Genomic DNA, 21,031 nt, shown 5'->3' on the forward strand with positions numbered 1-21,031 from the left:
AAATTTTGATTTATTTAAGTTGGACTTCACTTTTCTCTGGTGTCTACTTGATTAGCTTAATAATCAACCTTCTGAATTATTTTTCTGGCAATTAAGAGATTTCATCTTGGTTTGGATCCATTGTTGGTAAGCTGGTGTGATCTTTTGGGGGTGTTAAAGAACCTTGTTTTGTCGTATTACCAGAATTGTTTTTCTGCTTCCTTCTCACTTGGGAAGAATATGTCAGAGGGAAGACCTGGGACTCAAGGGCTGCTGTTCAGATTCTTTTATCCCACAGAGTGCTCCCTTGATGGAGTGTTCTTCCCCTTCCCCTAGGAATGGGGCTTCCTGAGAGCCAAAATGCAGTGATTGGTTTTCCTCTTCTCGGTCTAGCCACCCCAGTGGAGCTACCAGGCTCCCAGCTGGTACTGGCGAGTGTCTGCAAAGAGTCTTGTGATGTGATCCATCTTCAGGTCTTTCAGCTATGGATACCAGCACCTGCTCTGGTGGAGGTAGCAGGGGCGTGAGGTGGACTCTGTGAGGGTCCTTGGTTGTATTTTTGTTTATTGCAATGGTTTTGTGTTGGTTGACCTCCAGCCAGAAGATAGCACTTTCAACAGCACATCAGCTGTGGTAATATAAGAAGGTTGCAAACTCACCTTAGGGATACCTGGTTAAGTATTCAGGTTTCTCAGGCTATGGGAAGGGCTATATAGCTCCTAAGAGATTATGACTTTTGTCTTCAGCTACCAGGGCAAGTAGAGAAAGACCACCAAGTGGGGGCAGGGATAGATATGCATGAGCTCAGACTCTCTGTGGGTGGGGCTTGCTGTGGCTGCTGTGGGGGATGGGGGTGTGGTTCTCAGGCCAATGAAGTTATGTTCTCAGGGGGTTATGGCTGCCTTTTCTGAGTCATACAGGTCACCAGGGAAGTGGGGGAAAGTTGGCAATCACAGGTCTCACCCCACTCCCATGCAGCCGGCAGTCCTAAAGGCTAGTCTCACTCCCACTGTGCCCCCGCACAGTAACACTGAGTTTATTTCCAGGCAGCCAGTGCCCAGAGCTGAGAATTTGCCCCATACCATGAGCTTCCCTGCTGAGAAAGCAAGCAGACCCACCGTTTTTTGGTGTCTCAGGGAGCCTGCAGTAGTGATCCAGATCCTTCACATAGTCTGTGGATTGTCTCAGCTTTCCTGGAATGTCCCTGCAGTAGTTCTTGAAGCAAAAGTTCATGACGTGAGTCTCCACATGTTGCTCCATTCATCCCCACAGGAGCTGCAAGCCAGTCTTGCCTTCTGTCTTCCATCTTTCAATCCCTATTATCCACTTTGGTCTACTTAAACCCCACAAAAAACATGAACAAGGTGCCAAATGGAATGAACAATAGAAACCTACCTCACTCATTCTCATAATGAAAGATGAATAAAAGGGTGAGTAAATGAATGGATAGCCTACTTTGTCACACTCTTTTAGAAGCAACATCTCAGAGCTGTCAGTTAATCTATTTACCACATTAAAATAAAAGACTACATGATACAGAAGTAATACAGTTACAATGAATATTTTACTTCATTGACTGCTTGAATATTGAACTAATTATCACAATTTTAATATACAAACTCTTGAATCATCAATGCTCTCACAGATGAGAGTTAAAAACAAAACTAGAGATAATAGACCACCACACCTACTTTCATGTTAGCATGTCAGTAAGGGAGATAACCTGAAATTTGGATTGGTTTTTGCTCTATCCCTGAAACTTTCTGGATTTAGAAATATTCTGAATCAGTGACACTCTTTGGAAGCCATTTTTACATGTAAAAGCTACTCATCTGACAGGACTTTTGTTTGTCCCTGAATTTGGAAGTAGACATAAACATTTTCTTCTTTTTAATTTTATAGTTAGAAAATGTGTGATACTTTCATATTACTTTTTTGAGTTACTGTGAAAAGAATTACATAATTTCAGATCTTCATCAGAGACAACTCAAAAAATGGAGTGATGTGTAGGGGGTGAAAAAAAGCAACAGAGACTTTGAAATCAGACTGACACCTGTTTGAATCCTAGTTCTGCCACAGATGCTAGGTGAGTTGGTTTGTTTGGCTAACCCTCATTTTTTCCATATGCAAAATATAAATAAAAATATCTGCATCATTCAGTTGTTATGAGGACTGAAATAAGAATATAAATAATGTGTCTACTGTAGTCATGCGAAAAAGATTAGTTCTAATTCCAATCTCTTCATTTTACAATTCAGAATGTCGAAGTCAGAAACCGATACCTTGAAAGTCAAACAAACTTCAGCTTAGGTTTGTGGATGTCACTCATATTATTTAAAATAATACAATAATTTAAATTACAAAGGATTTATGAGTTAAGTTTTAAATGTAGACATTTTATTTCGCTTTTCACTGCTTGCTATTTTCCTGGGATACAGCAACTCCTGGCCAACGAACCATGTAGTTTATTGTAGTGCTGCATAGTCCAGGAAGAAGAAATAAGGGCAATTCACTTGGTTTACGGTCATTCTTTAATAATGAACTACTAGTAACAAGTCGGATCTCTCAACAGTTAGTGTTCATGAATGTCTACTTTGGCATCTCTTCCTGTTTCGGTAATAATTCAAATGAAACTAGTGGTTAGTATTTAGACATCATATGATCAGATTTTTATACAAAATATTGTAGTACATATGTCCATAGAAACTGTCATTGTTACCACAGAATCAGCATAATGACGCTAGAAGAGGGGACAACTGCCTTTACAGATAAGGAAACTGAAAGCAGATGAAATTCAGTGACTTCTCCCAGCTTACAGTCAGTCAGTATATGGCAGTGCTGGGTTGAGAAACCAGGTAAATAACTGATTTTGACTTATCTTAGAAGTTACTACATGATGTGGAAATAAACTGTTTATTAATTTGTCTCTCCCACTACAGAGTAACCATGTTGAGGATAAGGGGCTATGTTTTAATCATTTTAAAGTACAGTCACTAGCACACACTCAGTAAACGTTCTGTAAATATCCATTACTTGATCCAAGTAATACAGATAATAAAAGAATTTTAAAAAGATTTTATCCAAGAATTCAGGATATTTTCTCTTATCTTATTCTATGACAGATGACTCTAAAATAGTGGATTTTTTTAACTGACATCCCAACACTTATAAGCTGAAGATGAGCTGTCATTCAGAATTATTACCCATGGAGATGACTGTTCACTTATCCCATCAATGACAGAATGACTCAGAATCTTTTAAAGACTCCTTTATTGAAATTGAGTTTAGTATCTGTTCATGAGGAAAGAAAAATCCATCTCATTATTGTTTCACTTAGATTTTGACTCCAAAGAGCCTTCATTAGCTTTGCTTACTTATCTTATTTGCTAAACTTGAATGAGTTTAGTTTGTTTCAAAAAGCAATTTACCCTGAAGGGAGAAGGACTTATCCCTGACTAAAATTATTCTTAAAATTGCTTCAGTATCACTTGGATAAATGAGTAAATTCCCAAGGTGATTAATAAGCAGGTGTCAGTAGACACTAAAAATGTGCAAGCTTGGTCATATTTGTTTAAACAAAAAACATGTCGTATTACTAAATATTTTATGCTTCTCTAATCCCTGGACAGTTGGTATCATCTGTTCAATGTGTAAAGAAATAGAGCGTCAGCAAAAGTAAATGACTGTCACAAGACTTTTTGTGCAGTGGCAGCTCTAGGCCACTAATTTTTAACCAGGGTCAACTCTGTATCCTCCTCCAGGGGTGGGCGTGGGGAGCATTTGGCAATATCTGGAGACATTTTTTTCAGTCATAACTCAGGGGAAAGTGCTACTGGAATCCAGTGGGTAGAGGCCATGGATGCTGCCAAACATCCTACTATGCATAAGACAGCTTCCCATAACGAATTACCTTGCTTAAAATGTCAATATTGCTGAGGCTGAGAAAACCTGTTCGAGGATAAGAATTCTCACCCTCAGTCACTTCAGAATCCTTCACTACAATCAGTGTTAAAATCCCTGTATCCTGATATTTCCATAAGCAAAAGTGAGTGCATGATGTGTTTTTCTTTGGTAATCAAAGAGTAAAATTTTTTTTCCATGCTATTTTTGCCACCAGAAAATCCTATTTGCCTTAGGTTCCTTCACCAAAGGATACGAAATTGTCACAAAGGTTGCCTGGAGATGGGTTTGGCATCTTAAATGTCTAATTGGCAGGAAAACTAAAGCCACTTAAAATGTGTGTGCTCTTTAGGGAGATGTGCTATTCCCACTCTATATTATTAGATCTCAGAGACAGCTGGGGCAAGAACATCTGGGACTTCCTGCACTATCATTTTGCCAAGTTGCTATAAAATTGTCCTTTCTCACTAAAAGACCGACAAGGAAAAGAGAAAAAGCAGTGCAAAGGCCAACCACATTTGTTAAAAGGTTGCTCCTCAGCTGTCTTTCAGAAGTCCCAGCAGTGGTTCCCTTTTTGTCAGGTTACTTCAATATGGGAGGGAATCTACTTCATTTGATGTGTACTTTTGATAATCAATGAATGTATCTTGGCATGTAAACTGTGCAGGACAGAATGTCAACTCTCAAAGCATATTTTTCCACCTTGAATTTTAAAAATGTAATACGTAACATGCATTTGGCAAATTTTCTCAGGGAACTTGCTGAAAATTGTTGTCAAAATACAGACCTTTCACATAATGCTTTCACTTTTCTCTCTTATGTACATCTGTTCCTAACACCAATAGGCACACAAAGTGTTGTGAATCGGTAGCTGGATCTTCCAACCCTGCAGGGAACTCCCACTTGTTGGCCTAGTCTAATATATTATTATGTGGAAGTGTTTTCAAAACCAAGCACAATTTTTCACCATAAAAAAGATTTTTTTTCTTTTACCATTTTTGCTGGTCAGCGATTTAGATAATCACAAGAATATATCACATTTGAGTAGAGAAAATAGATGTGCACCTGATATATGAGCATAAATTGCAATGTCTCGATGAAAGGTAAAGTTCAGAAAAGGCCAGCATATTTCTGTCCTTAGATGCTGAGGAAGTCACTTTTGTCATCTTTCCTTCCTTGGAATCCCTATGGCATATGTCAACTATAGATAATTTTACTACACAGTTGCAAACAGTGTCTCATGCCATTCTCTAGTTTTGTCTTTTATAAAAATCTCACACTCCAAGGAGAGTGTCCTGTAACTGGAGGACAAAAACCATGAAGAAAAATGTTATGACACCGTATCATGCCTCTCCAGTCCCCACTCTAAGCCCACAGCACATTCTTACTATATTCTTGTTGGCTGAGTGACTGGCCAACTCAGTAAATGAATGGATTCTTGTTTCTGTCCCTGGGTAACCTGAAGAGTGCTGGGACACTAGGAAATGCTATTTTGGTCTACTTCAAAGAAATTTGGATTCTGTAAAGTCATACCATAAATGCCATCCTAGTTTCAAGTGGATTATATTACTTTCTTCCCCACCTCAATTGTTTTTTAGTATTGTATCTGCTCCATTTTAATGTTTCATTCACTTTTCATAAGTTACATCTACTCACTTGAAATATCTCAAGCAGAACCCTTTTTGTAAAATAGAGTTTTGAAAATATTATTTGTCCTTGTTCTCAGTAGGTCATCATTTTCTATTTATTTATTTACTTATTTACTTATTTATTTATTTTTATTATACTTTAAGTTCTAGGGTACATGTGCACAACATGCAGTTTGTTACATATGTATATGTGTGCCATGTTGGTGTGCTGCACCCATTAACTCATCATTTACATTAGGTATATCTCCTAATGCTATCCCTCCCCACTCCCCACACCCCACAACAAGCCCCGGTGTGTGATGTTCCCCACCCTGTGTCCAAGTGTTTTCATTGTACAATTCCCACTTATGAGTGAGAACATGCGCCCCATATCAATTTTTAAGAAGAGTCATAGATATACAAAAGCCCCCCAAATATCACAGAGATAAGCCACACAATGTTGGAAACAGAACACAACTTTCGAAACTACACTGCCAAATAAATCCTTCAATAAAAGCACTAAAGGAAAATATGAGGTTCAGAGCAAGCTAAAATAATGTAAATGCATGTCACCTATGACAATCATGAACTTAGGTGAAAAAGTACCACATGGGGTATCTGAGCACTTTCAGGTCATCATTTTTATCTTCATTTGGGAGATAAGATCACACTGCATGTGAAGGAAACTCTTCTTTCCTTAATAAGCAGGAAGAAAGCAATGAATACTTACAGTTGAAAAGAGTAGTCTATGTTAATACTTATTTTCAAACTATTCTCTTACCCCTATCAACACACAACTTGCATCCACATACACATGCACAAACACATATATGCCCAAGAACACATCAACATTTTCTTTTCTTTTTTTTTTTTTTTTTTTTTTTTTTTTTTTTTTTTTTTGATTTCCAACTTTTAAGTCAGGGCTCCATGTGGAGGATGTGCAGATTTGTTACATGGGTAAATGTGTGCATGGTGGTTTGATGCACAAATCAATCCATCACTAGGTTTAAGCCCAGCATGCATTAGCTATTTATCCTGATGCACTCCCCCCCATCCTAGTGTGTGTCATTCCTCTCCCTGTGTACATGTGTTCTCATTGTTCCTCTCCCACTTATAAGTGAGAACATGCAGTGTTTGCTTTTCTGTCCATGCGTTAGTTTGCTGAGGATAATGGCTTCCAGCTTCATCCATGTCCCTGCAAAGGACATGATCTCCTCCTTTTTATGACCACATAGTATTCTATGATGTATATATACCACATTTTCAAAACTCAGTCTATCATTGATGGGCATTTGGGTTGATTCCATGTCTTTACTACTGTGAATAGTGCTGCAATGAACATACATGTGCACGGATCTTTATAATAGAATGATGTATATTCTTTTGGGTATATACCTAGTAATGGGATTGCTGGGTCAAATTATTTCTGGTTTTAGGTCTTTGAAGAATTGCCATATTGTCTTCCACAATGGTTGAACTAATTTACATTCCCACCAACAGTGTAAAGATGTTCCTATTTCTCCACAGCCTCGCCAGCGTCTATTGTTTCTTGACTTAGTAATAACGCCATTCTGACTGGCATGAGATGGTATCTCATTGTGGTTTTGACTTGCATTTCTCTAATGATCGGTGATGTTGAGCTTTTTTTTCAAATGTTTGTTGGCCATAAAAATGTCTTCTTTTGAGAAGTGTCTGTTCATATCCTTTGCCAGCTTTTTAATGGGGTTGTTTTTTTCTTGTAAATTTGTTCCTTGTAGATACTGGATATTAGACTTTTGTCAGATGGATAGATTGCAAAATTTTTCTCCCATTCTATAGGTTGCCTGTTTACTCTGCTGATAGTTTCTTTTGCTGTGCAGAAGCTCTTTAGTTTAATTAGATCCTATTTGTCAATTTTGGCTTTTGTAGCAATTGCTTTTGGCATCTTCATCATGAAATCTTTGCCTGTGCCTATGTCCTAAATGGTATTTCTTAGGTTTTCTTCTAGGGTTTTTATACTTTTGAGTTTTACATTTAAGTCTTAAATCCATCTTTAGTTGATTTTTGTATATGGCTTAAGGAAGGGTGTAGTTTCTATTTTCTGCATACAGCTAGCAAGTTCTCCCAGCACCATTTACTAAATAAGGAATCCTTTTCCCATTGCTCGTTTTTGTCAGGTTTGTCAAAAATCAGATGGCAGTAGGTGTGCGGTCTTATTTCTGGGTTCTCTACTCTGTTTCATTTTTTTTTTTATGTGTCTGTTTTTGGAAATGGGAATAACATTGAATGTATAAATTGCTTTGGGCAGTATGGCCATTTTCACAATATTGATTCTTTCTATCCATGAACATGGAATGTTTTTCTGTTTGTTTGTGTCATCTTTGATTTCTTTGATCAGTGGTTTTTAGTTCTCCTCGAAGAGGTCCTTCCCTTATCTTGTTAGCTGTATTCCTAGGTATTTTATTCTTTTTACGGCAATTGTGAATGGTAGTTCATTCATAATTTGGTTGTATATTTGGTTCATTCATAATTTGGCATAGAGCCAAATTCTTTATAAGCTACTTGTCTATTCTTGGTTTATAGGAATGCTAGTGATTTTTGCACATAATTTTGTATCCTGAGACTTTGGTAAAGTTGCTTGTCAGCTTAAGAAGGTTTTGGACTGACAGGATGGGGCTTTCTAGATATAGGATTATGCCATCCACAAACAAAGATAGTTTGACTTTCTCTCTTCTTATTTGTATACCCGTTATTTATTTCTCTTGCCTGGTTGCTCCGGCCAGAACTTCCAAATACTATGTTGAATACGAGTGGTGAGAGAGGGCATCCTTGTCTTGTGCTGGATTTCAAGGCAAATGCTTCCAGCTTTTGCCCATTCACTTTGATGTTGGCTTTGGGTTTGTCATACGTGGCTCCTATTATTTTGAGGTAGGTTCCTTCGATGCCTAATTTATTGAGAGCTTTTATCATGAAGGGATGTTTAATTTTATCAAAAGTCTTTTCTGCAGCTATTGAGATAATCATGAGGTTTTTGTCTTTAGTTCTTTTTCACATAAACATTTTCAGTCTACAGCTGACCACCCTTTTGTTAACTGGAGTAGAAAATTGTGGACAAGTGCGGCAGCCTTTCTATAAACAGCCTGCATCAGGAGACATGGAAATGTCATTCCTCATGGTTTACAGTATTAAAAAGCCTCTCCATCTTTATTACTTGTAAGAGTTCTCAGCCATATTGTGTTTGGGGTCTTCTTGGTCTGTGGACACATGAGTGATGTGGACACACAAGCATACAGTGGCAATAAGTTGTGTGTGCTCAAGGGTGTGGAATTCTCCTTATGTCATATAACACCATGTAGAAATGTCTGTGGCACTTGCTCTGCTTGTGAACAGCAATAGAGTCAAATTTATTAAATAACCAAGTAACCTCTAACCAGCCAATGTGAAAGTGAGACAAGAAAAAACGAAGTTTTCAGGATACTTAACAATAGATCCATCATGACTCTTCTGAATCGACATAGACTGTCTATTAACAGACTGAATTTAGTGAAACTAAACTACACACTTGATCAAATTTTCCTACAATCTATTCATTATAAGCTAGCTTTATTTAGAAAAACAGGCAATGTGAATTAAACTCTTGAAAATGAACCACAAAAACTGAAACATGTCCATTAATTAGTAGCTTTTGTTTTTGTCTTTTTTTTGTTTGGTTGATTTTTCTTAGACAGGGTTTTGCTCTGTCACCCAGGCTGGAGTACAGAGGCTCAATCAGGGCCTAGTGCAACCCCTGCCTCCTGGGTTCAAGGGATTCTCCTGCCTCAGCCTCCTGAGTAGGTGGCATTACAGGTGCCCACCACCATGCCCAGCTAATTTTTGTAGTTTTGTAGAGAGGAGTTTCACCATGTTGGCCATGCTGGTCTCAAACTCTTGACCTCAAGTGATTCACCCGCCTTGACCTCCCAAAGTGCTGGGATTACAGGTGTGAGCCACCATGATGAGCCAATTAACAGCTTTTGATAGAGTTATTATCTATTTTTGACTGGTTAATTTTTGAACCTGAGCTAAATTATATAGGCAACAACTTTTTTGTTCAGTATTCAGACAAGTAGCAGACAGCACAGTGAATTTGGTCTGTTTTATATTGGCTACATCTCACATCCATTTCCAAAGGGCAACCTGTGCTTTTAGCGTTCACTAATGAAATCACACATTACAGTCTCACTGCCACATACTACTTCCTCCAGATAGGATGTCACAGCCCCAGAAACAACTTGTAAGCTTTTTGTCTCTTAACAGCTGAAGCCACAGGGAAATAATGATGAGGAGGTGGAAGGAAAGACTATTTTAAAGGAAGAGTTCAAGATATAATTGTGATTTCTGCAAAAAAATCAATTATGACAATCAAGTCTCTAGCCGTTCTTGTCTAATTATTGTTAATACTTTAAAATAAGTTAATTAGCAATAGGCTACAATCCCAGACATACAGAGCAAGAGCCAGAAGATCTGTGCTGTAATCAACAAAGCCAAATATTAATGCCTGCAACTGATGCATGCAGTATTTTCTTGTAAAATCCTCCAAGGTCAGGTATTCTGAGAAAATTTCATAGTGTTAACTTTTTTATTGCTGTTGTTACACTGAAAATATTATAGAAAACATCATTTTATCAACCAAATGTGGTAAGTTAAAAGCTGACATCTCATTGCCTAGAGTGATGTTAGTTGGTTATTTAATATTTCTATAACAATTTGGTTAGGTAGGACATGCTTACAGCAACTCCTTGCCCTTTCATTGTTTATGACAGAGAGGATTTGGCTTATATCACCTCACTCGACTAGCCATTTATACTTGTCAGAGTCACCCTTGTTTATCAGTAGGTCAGTCTCTGAAAACCGCGTCTAGCAAGTACACTCAGCACAAACATCTGGATCGCAAGCCCTCAGGGGCACCCATGCAAACAAGCCCGAGAAAAAAATATGCCTCCCTCTGTGAAAGAGGACAACAAACCAATTTAGCTGAAAATATGACAGTCTGCATCCTATCTCCTGCTTCCTTGTGCCCTGAATGAGTTGTGAAACCTTAGGAAGATGATTGGAATGTTCCCAAATCTTAAAAAAACAGCAATTCCCTTTACAAAGAGCTGTGTTCTATTTTTTTTCCTGCCCTGTATCCCGTCTCTCCATCATCTGGGAAATTTCAACAGTTTTCCAAGGGTAGAGGGAGAAATTTAAGATCACAGAGAAAGAAAGTCAAGTTGACGGTCAGTATAGCCTAATTTGAAGAGTTTGCATTTTCAATAGCCAATCCCTCAGTTAGGATATTACCAACTCTTTGATTTGCCTCATTATCAAAATGGTCTGGGCTTTTGCATAGAAACAACCCCGACCATTTTAATGAGAAAAAGAACAAAGAAAAAGCACATGGACAGACTGATTTATACTAGAGGCTTTTAAGCCAAATGAGAATAAGTGATATTTCTGTTTTCACATGTTATTGAAAAAGGGGGAAAGAAAAAGCAGCCCCTGACAACTGAGAGCTCGCCAGACACTTAAAACCAGGCCATGTTATTCTCCTGTTGGACATAAGCAATCTCCCACAATACCGACTTCAGATAAAGTCACCACCTCTCTTCACTAAAATAAGTGACTGTGACTCCTTTACCAATTACAGTTTGATCTTGCTCTAGCCCTATGGATTACGCTTGTTGAAATACCCAAATATAGACTAGTCCTTGCTTTCTGACAGCATCTGATCTAGAGAGAACCTCTGCTTCCTTAGACCCTCCCTGAAGTCACCTAACCTCAGCCCAATCTTGTAAGTCCCTTCTAGCATCCTCTTACCAGGATGTCTCATGTATGGACTCCATGGTATGTTCTCCCTCGCTGCAACAAATAATAAACCCTGCATGTTCAACAAATGTTTGTGCCTGGAGATCTCTGGCTAAAGGACAATCACAAAATACTTACGTCTCTTCTCTTGGAGCTTTTCAGCTGAATGGATTTGTGCCCCACTCAGGAGCCCTGCCTGCATAGAGCAGAAGGGAAGAGCTGGCCTGCAGGCCCCCTTCTCATGACTATGGAATGTGAACTGAGATTTCCACATGTGGTCCATTTTACTTCTTGAATCAGACACCTTTTACTTGTTCATCTACTGATATCTCATTATATGGTTCATTTGAAATTCCAAACAAATCTCCCTTTTCTCTCAGTTGCTGACTAAACTACACAAATTATTGTGTCACTACTTGACTGACTAAATAGCCCTGCTGCCTGGATACTCCATCTTTATTCTCTCTACCCCATCAACCTACCTACTTTCAACTTTTTTTTTTTGGTGAGTGCTAGCTATACATACTAGCTATATTTTAAGCTAGTTTCTTTTAGAAATTAAATTCAATCTGCCCAACAATTCCATAGAAGAAAACTGAGATCCAGAGAGGTTTACTAAAGTAGGAGAATCTCCATCCTATGCCACAGTTTTTCAGAAAAGTATATGTATTCATTCTCTGTCTCTCTCTGTTGCTCATACACACACACACACACACACACACACACACATACACACACACAGAGCAGGCACTGAATAGATGTCTGACTTCTCAACAACTTGGAGCCTTCTCTAGTCTTTAACCTCTCCGAAACAGTGAAAACTGCCTGCCTGTATTTAAATGTATTTTAATCTTCTTTAATCATATAACATCAGCAGAATGAAGAAGAAAAAGAGTTTTTATATTCACTCTTATTTCAAAAATTTTTGGGTCAAAAGTTGTTAAAATGGAGAATTACAGACAACCCTTCCTCCTGCCATACCCCAGAGGACACAGGCTGAACTCACTCCTCTGTCACACAGTCTCACAACTGTAAGCTGGTACAGAATCTTCTTCCTTCTGAGAAATAAAAATTAAATCTTGAGCCTCCCAACCAACTGAGTACAACCCCTTCTTGGCCAAAAGGACTCCAGAGAAACCTTAAAAACTGAGTTCTTAGCCTTGCAGGGTGGCTCATGCCTGTAAACCCAGCATTTTGGGAGGCCGAGGCGGGCAGATCACTTGAGGTTAGGAGTTCGAGACCAGCCTGGCCAACATGGTGAAACCCCTTCTCTACAAAAAGTACAAAAATCAGCTGGGCATGGTGGCATGCACCTGTAATCCCAGCTACTTGGGAGGCTGAGGTGGGAGAATCAGTTGAACCTGGGAGGCAGAGGTTGCAGTGAGCCAAGATCATGCCACTGTACTCCAGCCTGGGCGACAGAGCAAGGTTCTGTCTCAAAACAAAACAAAACAAGAAAACAAAAACAACTGAGTTTTTGGCGATGATGGGATGGGAGATTGGACATGCCTTGTTATACTCCCTTCTTCACTAACTGCCACTAAAAGACTTTCTTTCCCAAGAGTTTAACAGAAATCAATCCATCCAACTTCCCCACATTTTTGTGGTTTCAACACAACTAACCAGCTTGTCTTCCTGATCAGAGACAACAAATTGTAGACTGGTTCTGGTCAGTTACAGAGACTGCACATAGCATGCCTCTGTGTCCTCTGTTTCACTTTTTGACATATAGGACCTAATTTTAATGCATTTAAATGTTAAGTCTCCACCCAGAAGTGAACATAGGACTTATGAAATATGTATGTTTACTTATTTATAAATGCAACCATCCCACTTTGTGAATATTCATAGATTATCTTACAACCTGTTGAATATGTATACTTAGCTGACCCTTTCAGCCTAAATTTTTGTCTCACCCTTCCTTTCCTTGAAGTACCTTTCTCAGTTTCTACTGGAGGCTACATTTCCCAACCCATGGAATGGCCAGCCTGCAGGTGGCAATCCTTTATAAGAAATAAAGCTCTCTTCTCTCTGAATTTATGAAACTCATAATTCTTCAGTTGAAACTCCTCCTCCTCCTTTTCCTCTTCTTCTTCTTCTTTCTCATCGTGTTTGAAATTAGCATTGGGGAGGCAGTTGGGATGCAGTGCTGTAATGTTAATTGGCTTTGGTGGGAGACACTGAGTCTAGAAGTTATTAAGTCTTCTTACATGAGAATGTGCTTTTTAGCCCATTAGTGCAATAATTCTAGAATCAAACTAAGTCACACAAGACAGAAGATGCCAAAAGCCGAGGGCTATTTTTTGGAAATCATTGATAGGTACTATCTGAGTGATACAGCAAGGAAATATGAACTTAAATCTGGCAGGTCTTGTGGGTAGAGGAGTTGTAACTTTGATTTTAGGAAGAACTAACTGAGCCTAGGGAGGAGGACACCAATAAATATTGGGGTTTATGTTCTCTATGTTAACCAAAACCAGGTTAATTTGTTAGTAGGGATGATTAAGGTGCAGCTTGTTTGTGGGTATGAGCAGAGCAGTGCTACTTGAAGTGGGGCTCACTTGAGTCTGCTAAGAATTAAACACTTTGAACCATAGACTACTGAATCAGAATTTCTGAAAGTGGTACCCAGGAATTTACATTGTAACAAAATTTCCATAAGTGTATTCCAGTTTGCCAAGTCCCGGGCTGGGAAAGGGTTGTTTTCTGGAGCTTCCTTTTGATTTACAAGCCAGAATCCGCTTTCCAGTGGTTCAGAAAGATTCTAAATTGCACCCAGCACTAACTTATAACATCATCCGAGTAAAATTATTTAGCCATTCTGACTTTCAGTTTCTTAAATTGCAAATTAGGAATAACACTTCTACAAATGAAGCCATGTACATACATACAAACAGACATACACACACAGACACAAGTACATATATGTATCTGTATGCATACATATCTATAGAGACAGGGAGAGACAGAGAGAGAGAGACAGGTCGAACAAATGAATATCTTATGGTGAAAGCTTTTTGTAAACAATGATTATTGGAACACTGGCTTTCCATAGTCTCCTTGGTGTTCTTTCTCCTCATGGATATGTAGCTTGAGGAGATCGCTTTCCCCATCTGTTGAATAGAATATCCCAAATATCCATTGTTAGCTGCTCTGCTCTGCTGCTGTGCTGACCTGTCTTGGGACATGGCCTAGGGTAGAAGGGCGGGGCTGGAAAGCTGCCCTTTATGGAGATAGGTACTGTCTCGTGTCACTATAGCTGACTTTGAACCATTCTGAGTCTCAGCCTCTAAGTGAGGATTTTCCTGGCTCTCCAAACTGCTAAGATGACTGGCACTGCAGCTGAAAAACTTCCAAGAGACTAGACCCATCCCTTCTGGGTATGGGCAAGGAAAAGGCAAATTGCGCAATAGTAGGGTTGTGAGCTGGAGTCTGTCCCCATTGGAGAGAAATAAAGAGTCCTTTGGGTTCGTGATGTAGAGAGAGAAAAAGAGTAGAAGAAAGAGAGAGAGGGAGAGAGAGAGAGAGAGAGAGAAAGTCCAGGGAAAGTAGGCCCAGCATAAAATCTGTGGCCCAGTCCTTTGGCTTTACCCGCATTCCCTCCTGGCAAGACTCCAGGGCACCATGCAGTGTTGAGTGCAGTGCAGACTGAAAGCCCTTCCATGTTGGTATGCGCAGCCTGGTATGCTCTGCCCCCTCCACCCCTAGGCTTTCTGTTTATCCTCTGGCCTTATCCCTCTCTGGGGTGTCTCTTCTTTTGACTGGGAGCCAGGACTCCTGGATTTTAATCCTTTCTCTGCTGCCAATTAGCTCTGTGTCCTTGCGCAATCAATTAGCATTCCTCTTGGCCTCAACTTCCTTATTTAATAAAAAAGAAATGGTGAAATGAGCAATAAGCACAAGGCAAGAAGGATTAAGCCCAGCCATCTCTAACTCCCTTCATGTTCTATGTCAATGCTTCCTTAGGGGGTTCCATGCTAACATCCTATCAGGGTTTGCTTTCTTGAGGCAAAGCCACACACTTCAGACCTTCTCTTCTCTTGCTTTACCCACTCTGTCACCAGCATAATTCACTTTCCCAAACCCCTAGACCTGACTCTGCCTTCCAAGATGACAGATAATATATTAAATGCAGCCAGTGCTAAGCAATATTAATTTTACCTAATCTGCAAGAATAAGCATGGGACTTAGAGTCAAACAAACCTATGTAATAATCCTAGCTTATTAATTAAGGAATGACTTTAATATGGGATTTTAAAGCAAGGTATTAGACATCTCTCAGCCTCAATTTCCACCTCTAATGGATTTAATAATACCTAATTTGTAAGGCTGCAAGGCCTTAAATGTATACAAATCATGTAGAGCTCTTAGCACAGTGCCTGGCACATAATGTGGGCTCAACAACTATAGTTGTCTTCCTTTGCCCAGCTGGGTAGTATTGGTGTATACTCACAACCACATCCTGAAAATTCTGCCTTACACTCAAGGTGATCACTGTGTCCATGAGACTAAGTGGCCAGGGCTACCCATCATCCAATTCCAAGGGACGTCATGCATATAAAATGATACTGTAAATCGTATTCCAAGGGGGCAGCACTGTCAGTAGTACTGAAGTCAAACCATGTCAGAATTTTTACCTCTCTTTCTTTCTAAACACTTGCTGGCCTGTTACTCTGTTTCCCCCTTTAAACTGGTAGCTTCATCTTCAGTCTCTTCCTTCCTTACTCAACCTACATAATTAGGTGGATTTCATCTCCTGAGGTCCAGTTCTGATTTGCCTTCCTCAGTATCTTCCTAATATATGCCTAATTCAGCCAACCATAATCTCCCCCTTCACTTTTTCCTCGAGTCATCCCCCATGTTCCTTTGCACATCACTCTGTTTCTCTAACCAACCCTGATTTCTCTTGTCCTTAAGATTTCTTACTTCCATGCTTTGCTCTTGCTATTTCCTCATCCTGAGAAGTTACCCCTTACCCATCTCTGCCTATCACAGTGCTTTTTGTCAAAGCCAGCCAAAATCTTTCCAGATATCTCTCTCCTCTATATCACCATAGGTCTTGATATTTAACTCTCCTGTTTCTCTCCAATTTGTATTTAGGTCTTGCATGTTCCTGTCTTTTCAAACCTACTTGATGCTTGATGGGAACAATGGCAAATACCAATTTTAATATGCCTCACAATACTTAATGCAGAGCCGTATTCATAGGAGCTGTTCAACAGGTAAGTACTAAATTGAACTCAGTCTACCTGAATGTACTGCCAAATTTGATCTAGATATTGTCATTTAATAAGATGAAAACAAAGTTGCAGTCACTTCTTTGGATTCTCACAAATAGCAGGGAGATAGTACTATGTAATGGTTATAAGACTGCATATCTGAGATCAGTCACTTGAAGTACAGTGTCTAGAACAGATTAGGCATTTAAATGTTTGCTTTTGTGAATAATTGAACAGATAGAGCAGCCTAGATTTAAATCCTGAATCCACCTTTTCTTAATTGTGCTATCCAGCTAAGTTGGTTAACACTTCTAAGGCTTAGTCCCTTTATTGTTAAGATAGGATAGCAATAGTACCTACACTTGGAGGTTTTATAAATATTGAACCTAATCATGAATATAACACAGTAAAGGATCTAACAGATAGTGAACCCTTATAATAGCCCATAATAATAATAACAGTTATTATTATTGTTATATTAATCATTATCTAACTTGTTGGCCTGAACAAATATTGTCTAATTTAACTCAGCATCACTTTACTTGCACAGATGCATTGCTGCTTAAAAATTCAGACAGGTAATATGTCTACATTTTTTAAATTAAAAAAAACCTGTAAGTTAATAAACTTCTACAAATTAGGAAAGGACTTTACTCAAGTTGCACACCTTCTTTTTAAGAATGTGTGAATTGCGTGGGGGTGGGGTGCAAAAACTGGTGTTTGAAAAAGAAATAAAAATAAATCTTTAAGAAATAAAAAATCTGTGTCTTTTGGCATTGCTACAATGTAGAAAATGAATCTGCAGTATTTAGAACCATTGGCCAGATTGAAAGCTATGGTACCTAAATCCAGGCTGGATTTAGTTTCCCTGAAAGCCACCCACAACTCTAAATGCTGTTTTCTAAATGTGTGTGCTCAGAGTTTTGTTAACCCAAATATTAGGTATGATTTTAAAAATTGTAGAGAAACTAGCTAGTCAAATACAGAATCTTAGAACTGTGGGATTTTACAACTGAAATGGATCTTGGAGGTAATCTAGCTCAAACTCCAAATTTTGCAGATGAAAATATGTAAGGTCTAGAGTGGTCTTATAATTGCCTGGTAACTTTCCTTTCGTGGCACAGAAGAACTTACTACAACTTTTGGTGCCATCACAGGACTTCATGAATGAATGGCTTTTGCACAAAAGCGAAGAGGACAATATCAGAATCAGTTCACTTCATAGGCTTCATCACTTGGTAAGAAGAGAAAGCCAACAAGTTCTGGGGAGTCAAGTGCTCCTTCGCTGAATAAGTGATAAGTATTAATAAATTGCCTTTGCAAGTCATGACCCCAGAGCTGACAATAAGCTTTTCCTGTAGGTTCCATGTAGAAGGTTGGAGTATGTCCAATAACCAAAGCAAACCAAAACAAAAAACTGAGCTTCACATTAATATAACATTCAGAATACAGCTTTGCAAATGGTTAGAAAGGAAGTCTTTCTAGTACTTCTGAGACTAAACTCCACTGGAGAATGCCAGCACATCTATAATGACAAGGTTCAGATATATTGGCAAATTATTTGTAAGTAATTTTCATAATCCTATAGAGGAAAGAATTAGTTCAACATATGGAGTCTTCATTTCTACTTTTAAAATTTCGTTTTCTGTTCCTTTTTCTTGTCAATGATACAACTCTACTCTTCCAAGTATATAAGCTAGAGAGGCAAGTAAGAAGTTCTGAAATAAAGGGCTGAGAGCAGTTTTTAAAAATTAATTCCATGTGCTGTTAATAAGTGTTACCTGAACAAAAGTTAAGTGCTTGGAAAACATTGCATTAGTTAAATTTAAATAGGATTCATCACTAAAACATTCCTTAGTGCCTTTTATATGCTAATGTACACTGTGACTCCTTTGGGAGAGTTGTGTAGAATATAATGTTCAGCACTTTCCTAACTGATTTGATTTTTTTACCCACAAATCCTACTTCAGTAGTAGTGTACTAGAGCATGAGTAACCAAAAAGCAGTTTAACTATGACTTGAAAACTTCTAGATTACATCAAATGCCATAAGAAGAGAAAAATGAAAACTGTTTATCTTTGAGTAAATTCTTGGCTTCTTCAAAGGATGATCTCTACACAGGTAAAATGAGGGTAAAGTTCTTGGCTAAAATGCAAAGCAAGGATTTAATATGAGTAAGTGTTTTCCTAAGCATAGAACTATGCTGGAAGCTGGAAGAGGTCATAGGAAGACTTGCATCATGCCCAAAATGTCAAAGTTAAAAATGAAGCTTCTTTCATTCAAGGTATGGAGAGAATGGAGGGAGTTGGAGTGAGTTCCCTCCCAGGCTCCTGCTGCCTTTTCCCCACCTCTAGTGACCCATCAGAGATTCTTCAAAATCTGGGGACTGTATGGGATACAGTTAAAAACAACACATTTTTATATGTACACAACTCCCTCACTTTGTAAGTTTGTGAGAAAGGGGGTAAATTGCTAATTACCAGAAAAAATAATGTTTGTAGACAGCGGTACTATAAAGCAAAAAGTCCTCTTGTTTTGTTGACTACTTTGTTGCAACTAGCTGAATTTAGGCTTAGGAAGCTGGAGAGAGTTGACTAGTTAGGCATAATCATCTAGATGTGTTAATCTGGTTACACAATCATCTAGAATGTTGGATCTCAAAGGCAATCTAAGGGTAAAGAAAGAAAATAAGTGAAAAACGGTAAAGGTGGAGAAGATTCAGTCAGAGGATATGAAGCTGAGTTATACAGTGTTGCAGATGTTGTCCGGGGCTGTTATCCTAGGGCAGAAGATTTATAATTAAAGACAAGCCTAAAATTTGATTTTAAATTATGTACATTATTGTGATTATAAACCATTCCTGGCCTCTTCAGATCTTCAGTAAAATTTAAAAAATATTGTGGAAATGAACATGAAGCAAGTTTCATGTCTCAGAATGGGACATGGACAGACTGTGTGGGACAATTAAGTCATAAAATGATATAATCCAGTAGTAGAAAGGGCTCCTACCATACAAATAGAAGAAATGTAGACATTAGCAGAAATCATAGAGAAAGCCAGGCACTTTCATAGACTATACAATGAATGGTTGGTAATGTTATTTAAATTTTAAGGAACAGAGCAGTCCCAGCTAATGGACCATTCTGAATAACAGAAGAAAGTTTTGATTTTATGTGGAGGAACTTTTCCACTCCAAAGACTTGGAGTTTTCAGCACCAAGAAATGCCAACAGCCCCCAAATGAGTTGGCCTGTATTTCTAATGATCAATTAGGCATATCTACTTGAATGCCTTACTCATGCTTTAAATTCAGCATGACCCGGATAGTACCTTCCCCACTTCCTCCCAAGTCCCTGTGTCTTTGTTTCCTGAGTCTGTGAATGCTTCCATTACCTGTCCTGCTTATCCTGAACTCTTTTCTCCCATTTATACCACATATGGAACTAGTCACCAAACCATTTTAATTTTCACTGCTTGCATATTATCCCCTTCTGTGTTTTTTCGCTTCCCCAGTGTAGCTTGCATTACCTTGCTGAAACAGTTCTAAGCACTTATCAACTGCTCACTCTCTCCATTCCATCAATCCTCCAGGCTGCATCAATTATTACATAAAACGCAGATCATGTCAAGTCATGTTACTTTTAAACTTTATTATCTAGCTCCCCATTGCTCAAAGGATGAGGTTCTCTGTAGCCTGGTTAAAAGATATCTGGAAAATGTGTTCTTGCACCACTCTAAGCTTTAACTCCTTTCATTTCCTGTCCTATATGCTATGCCACAAGGTCACACATACTATTTTCACTGCCTAATCTTTTCTCTTCATCTTTTGTCTTTTTCCACAAAGACCTTGAGTCCAAGCAAAACATTCATGCTCTGTCTCTTTAGCATAATTCAAAATGTCAATGAAAGATAAAAATAAGAGATCTGATAAGGATTTATGTTCTTTCTTCAGATGATGTTTGCACTGTTTAACATTTTAACTCAAAAGAATAAATAATATGTATAATTCAGCATATTGTGTCACACTTGCAGGAAAAAAACTGTGACTGTTCAAGTTATACCTCACAGGTAATGAACATTCTGCATGTTTGGCTGGGCTTGACCAATGAAGTGTCCACTGTCTCAGGGGTAACCATTCCTTATAAGGCTGCATATGTAGTATAAAAGGCATAGGATATAGTTTGAGAATAGAGTTTGAGTATCCGTGTTATCATTCCCTGTTGAAGCGGTCTTAGGAAAAATATATCACTTTTTTGAACCTCATTTTTTAAATCTGTAAGACAATATCTACTTCTCAGGGTTGTTATGCATTTCAAATGGAATTAGGGATATTAAAAGACTCTGCAAATGGTAGAGAAAGGATATTGCACTCTATAAAGCAACACACAAATGTAAAAAAAGGGTGCTATGAAAAGACAACTAGACATGGAGTCAAAATACATGGGGTTATGGGTTGATCTGTGGTCCACAAAAAGACTTGTTAAAGTCCTAACCCCTGCTA

The 21,031-nt window shown here is 38.5% G+C and overlaps 1 protein-coding gene across 1 annotated transcript in view; it reads right to left on the bottom strand.

Moving 5' to 3' along the window:
• PLCXD3 (phosphatidylinositol specific phospholipase C X domain containing 3) overlaps positions 1 to 21,031 on the bottom strand; it is a 216,004-nt gene that overhangs the window by 64,093 nt on the left and 130,880 nt on the right. The gene's annotated exons all lie outside the window — the stretch shown is intronic.

Source organism: Rhinopithecus roxellana, chromosome 3, assembly GCF_007565055.1.
Source record: "Rhinopithecus roxellana isolate Shanxi Qingling chromosome 3, ASM756505v1, whole genome shotgun sequence".
Taxonomy (NCBI): Eukaryota; Metazoa; Chordata; class Mammalia; order Primates; family Cercopithecidae; genus Rhinopithecus; species Rhinopithecus roxellana.